This window comes from Coregonus clupeaformis, chromosome 33 (assembly GCF_020615455.1).
Source record: "Coregonus clupeaformis isolate EN_2021a chromosome 33, ASM2061545v1, whole genome shotgun sequence".
Taxonomy (NCBI): domain Eukaryota; kingdom Metazoa; phylum Chordata; class Actinopteri; order Salmoniformes; family Salmonidae; genus Coregonus; species Coregonus clupeaformis.
The window spans coordinates 12,687,823-12,693,180 of NC_059224.1; the positions used below are offsets into that span (position 1 = coordinate 12,687,823).

The following is a 5,358-nucleotide window of genomic DNA, read 5'->3' on the forward strand; positions in this document are numbered from 1 at the left end:
TACTCCTCTATTTTATTTAATAATCAAGAAAATATTAATTTGACATATGAGCATATCTGATCATCATGCTTATTACTGCCAGATACAACTTTTAGAACCTCCTAAAAGAGCCACAAGATGGCGCTTTAATGTAACCTTACTACAAAATCCTACATTCTGTGAACAATTTTAAACTGAATTGAATGAATTCATAATGATTAACAAAAATTCAGTCGATGATCCTCAGATTTTATGGAGCGCCATTAAAGGTTTTATTAAAAACAATGCAACTGCATTTACATCTTTGCTGAATAAATAACAGTTAAAGAAGATATCAGAATTGGAAAAGTTGTGTGGTGGAAATTCAACACCAGGGACACCTGAAGTCAATCTTAAATGAATCAGTCTTTATTTGTCAGCTAGCTGGAGAGGTTTCAACAAACTTAATGCACCATAGTGAATGTCTGTCATGAGCTCCGCTGGGGCAGTCTCAGCAGTTGCCTTATATACGGCTATACACAGACAAGTTATATTTGCATGATTTAGCTTAATGAATTCATCATTACCGGTGGCTTGCACATGTGACTGACCAATACCTCACGAGGCTCTCTCTCTCTCCAAGTTGAGACCTTGAAACTGAGATACCTTGGTTGTTCCCATAGCAATATTCTGGGCGTACTGCCAAGTTGAGGATCAGTGATAGTGAGGATTCCTCCATACACGATCAGTCAGTCACCTGCATGAACCCATCTAATTGGTTACAAGAAGTAGCATTGATTTTGATACACAAACATACAATTTCTCTTACATTCCCTCCTCTTATCACTCTGTGATAATTATCTTAAAATGTTAATGTAAGCATTAGATTATAGCTTCTATCAGAGGTTCTATCAAAATATTTCTATTAAAGTAAGCGAAACCAACATATATAACCAGACACTTCATCCTTTCAAACCCTTCATTCTGGGTTTTACAATATAAAATACACACACATACACAAGGGGTCTGTAGACTCAGAGCTGACTAAATCTCTCAATGTTTAGCCATTGTTTACATAGTTCTTACCACAATCGGGTTGCAGTGACATCTGTTCTGCACCAACTGTCCCCGAGACTAGTCAAAACATAAAACTGTTGTTTAATAAATCCACTAGGGGCTTCTAAACTTGTCAACTGAAAACAACCTTCAATTCTCACTCATCGTCCTTATCTACAGGGCGATAAGGAAGCTCATCCAGTGTCGGCATTGTTAACAGTTAATTTACAGGAATTGGACCCATTGTAATACATTGTACAAATACATTCTAGTTCACCCAAATGATTACCTCCTTCTCCTCTAATACACCAAGGGGCTGTCATCACTCCTGCTACTGATATGGGTGGGAGTAAAGTATTATCTGGCCTAGCAAACGACGGTGGGCCTATGTGGTTGTATAATGCAGAAAACGTCATCGGGTCAGGGTTACGTGGCATCTCTACTAGGAATGGTAAGTCCATTTGTATAGTCAGATTTAGGCCTATGGGAACTCCTACCTTAACTGGCCCCAACCCACAAACCCAAAACTATTTTTGTCCAGATGTAAGATTAGCAACCATTTCTGCTCTAGAGATGAACAGATTGTCCTCATGGTAATGAAGGCCCAGCAGGGCTCTCCTTCTCCGATGATCATCTACTTCTGAGCCACTACTCTGGGCCTGCGTTGGTCCCTTTGGCTCAGGACTCCTTCTACGATCACCATCTACGTCTGGGCCACTACTCCGGACCGGTGTTGGCCCCTTTGGCTCGGGACTTAGCTCACCCTCTGTCAGGTTTCCAGCAAGAGGACAACCTACTGTTCTTATTAGCACTCCTGTGCTAATGCAGAGGAGGGCCACACTGCACCACCGGAACTGGCGAGGCCTCATCTTCTCCTGGATCAGGAACGCATCAGCAGTGCGACACGTGGATCCAGGTGTCTCTCTCAGCAACCTTCACTGCAGTGGAGGTGGTCAGAAGAACTTGGTACGGCCCTCTCCAACAGAGGTCCTTCCAACTTTTTCTCCTGAAGTCTTTGACCACCACGAGATCACCTGGGCTCAAACAGTGCTCAGCTCCACCTGCCAAGTTCGGTAAAGATGCCTTCACTCGAGGAAAGAGAGTCTTAAGAACACTGTTAAGGGTGACACAATACTGAACTATGTCTTCCTCCATTCCTTGCAGGGACAACCTGTTCTGGGCGAAGGGTGTATTCGTCATTCGCATGGGAGGGCCAGTCAGCACCTCGTGTGGAGAGAGACCCGTGACTGTATGGGATCTGCCTCTTATACTCATCAGTGCCAATGGAAGCACTTTCAACCATGTCAGGCTTGTTTCACCAATCAATTTGACTAATTACATTTTCAGAGTTTGATTCGCCCTTTCAACCGCACCCACAGATTGGGGATGATAGGCACAATGTGTTCTCAAATCAATCTGCAAAGCCTCTGACAGGGACTGGACAATCTCATTCACAAAATGTCGACCATTGTCAGAAGAGATTTTTGATGGCAGACCCCACCTGGGTATGATCTCTCTCACGAGTGCTTTCGGCACAGCAACCGCTGTGGCTCTCCTGCAAGGGAAAGCTTCAATCTATTTAGAAAACATGTCAACAATCACCAAACAATTATTGTTCCCCTCACAAGGGGTCAACTCAATGAAGTCCATCATTAAGTGCTCAAAAGGTCCTTCAGGCCTTGGATGGGACACAGGGGATACTGAAATGCCGCGTCCAATATTATTAGTCATGCAAATCAAACATTTCTTGCAGAAATCTTCTGCAAACACAGTAAAACCTGGATCTGCTGCCATCTGTAGGAGAAGAAGAGGAAGCAGCCAATTTAGCTGCACGGTCAGCTTTAGCGTTCTCCAGAGAAATGTTGTAGTTAGAGGAAGAATGTGTTTGACACTTGATTATAGTAACAGAGGAGGGTAGCTGGACACCCTGTAAGAGAGACTAAACAAGTTTACTGTGTAGAATCTGTTTTCCAGACAAAGTCAAAAACCCTCTATTCTTCCAAAATGTTCCAAAATCATGCACAGCACCGAACGCATATCTGCTATCAGTGTAAATGTTAACAGAGCTGTCCTTTCCCAAAAGCTCTAGTCAAGCCAAAAAGTTCTGCCTCCTGGTCTGATAAGTGTGAAGGGAGTCGAGCACTCTCCACAGTTTCCAAAACAGTCACAACAGCATAACCAACTAATTTATCCTCTTTTTCATTTCTCTGGGCAGACCCATCTACAAACAACTAAAAGTATCGATTGTCTAACGGGGTGTCTCTCAAGTCCAATCTAGGGCTACAGTCAATTTCAATAGCTAAATCACAGTCATGATCTTCACCGGCATCTGCTGTAGGGAGAAGAGTTGAGGGGTTAAGAATTGTACATCGTTTCAGAGTAACATGAGACATCGTCAACAGAATGTTCTGATAATCTAGCAGTCTCGCAGGCGTCAAATGAGCCGTTCTTGTAATAATTGTGTGCAAAGCATGGGGCACATGGACGGTTAGGGGAAACATAGACACAATATCAGAACATGCCAAAACAGCTTCAGTAGTAGCCGCTACGGATCTCAAACAGGAAACCATTCCCCTGATCACACTATCTAATCGTTTAGAATAATAACCAACAGGTCTATATCCCACACCATGATACTGTGTCAAAACTGCTGACATAAACCCACTCGTCTCTGAAACATAGAGATGGAAGGGTTTATTATGGTCTGGCAAACCCAAGCAAGGGGTAGACATGAATGTTTGTTTAAATTTTACCAATGCCATCTCTGCCTCATACGTCCAGACCACAACTTCAATTGCATCCATCTTTCTCCCATAAATACAATCCTGCAGCGGTTGAACTATCTCTGTATAGTCTTTTCTGCTTTTTCCTTCGTTGCTGCTCCTTTTATCTTCATCTTGGCTACTTTCTTCTTCCTGCGTGCACTCCTTAATTTGCCTCTTGTTTCTCTACTTTCTTCTTTTCTCTTACGTTTCTCCAGTTCTTTTCTGAGCTCTTCTAGCTCCTCTTCTTCACTCTCCCTCTCCTCTGTTCCTCTCTGCTCATTCGCTCTGTTTTTGCTGTTAGCTTTCTGTCTTCAGCTCCAGCACCTGCAGCTCCTCCAACAGCTCCTAATCCCACGGCTCCACCTGGCACAGGCCCAACCCCAACTGGGTTAGGAGGGGTTGGGAGGCCACCATCTCTGTCTGCTGGTGGAGGATTTGGCAGTGGCAGATACAAGGGGGGCCCCATGAAACGGTTCCCCTCAGAGAAAGGCCAGCCAAGGCTTTTTTTAATCTTCCTCTTTCTTCTCCGGTTCCACTTGCTTTACCATCAGTCCTCTTACAGCTTTATCTTTTGCCTTTTCTGCTTCTCTCTCCCACTTTCTGAAATCGTCCCACTTCACTTTAACTTTCTTGTGTTTTCTTTCTTTACTCTCAGGTTGGTCTCTCACAGACTCCAATCTTTCTGTGCTCAGTGTCCCATCAACAGGGAAATGTCCATCTGTCCATTTTGTCCAGTCTTCTGTTTGGTTCAGTACCCCCCTACCACATTTTTTTGCCATTACACTACACAGCCCTTTTGGTTCCCAGCACGGATCCCCCATCATACTCTTACTATTTCCCTTTCCCGTACTTAAACCCTTTGTTGAACTCTTTAGAAAAAATCCAGTTTAACATGTCATCCCACACTCACACAACTCACACAACTCTCACACCGGGGCTAAACCCCTGTTCAGTTAATTAGTCAAGCACACAATACTCTCATCCACATTTGCTTAGTACTATTCCCAAACACACTCAGTAATCGCCCTTATTACTCGTTGTTACCTCCTATGCACACATATGTACAGTGCCTTGCAAAATTATTCATCCCCCTTGCCGTTTTTCCTATTTTGTGTCATTACAACCTGTAATTTAAATGGATAATTATTTGGATTTCATGTGATGGACATACAGTATACAAAATAGTCGAAATTGTTGAAGTGAAATGAAAAAAATAACTTATTTCAAAACATTCTACAAAATAAATAACGGAAAAGTGGTTCGTGCATATGTATTCACCCCCTTTGCTATGAAGCCCCTAAATAAGACCTGGTACAACCAATTACCTTCAGAAGTCACATAATTTGTTAAATAAAGTCCACCTGTGTGCAATCTAAGTGTCACATGATCTGTCACATGATTTCAGTATATATACACCTGTTCTGAAAGGCCCAGAGTCTGCAACACCACTAAGCAAGGGGCACCACCAATCAAGCGACACCATGAAGACCAAGGAGCTCTCCAAACATGTCAGGGACAAAGTTGTGGAAAAGTACAGATCAGGGTTGGGTTATAAAAAAATATCAGAATCTTTTAACAT

The 5,358-nt window shown here is 42.9% G+C and overlaps 1 long non-coding RNA gene across 1 annotated transcript; it reads right to left on the minus strand.

The window, feature by feature from the left end:
• Positions 1 to 365: 365 nt before the first annotated feature.
• On the minus strand, positions 366 to 4,592 carry LOC121548661. Its single transcript, XR_005996680.1, has 2 exons — positions 3,768 to 4,592; positions 366 to 2,075 (listed from the first exon to the last, which is right to left on the minus strand). It is a non-coding gene; the product is annotated as an uncharacterized LOC121548661 (long non-coding RNA).
• Between the last annotated feature and the right edge of the window lie 766 nt (positions 4,593 to 5,358).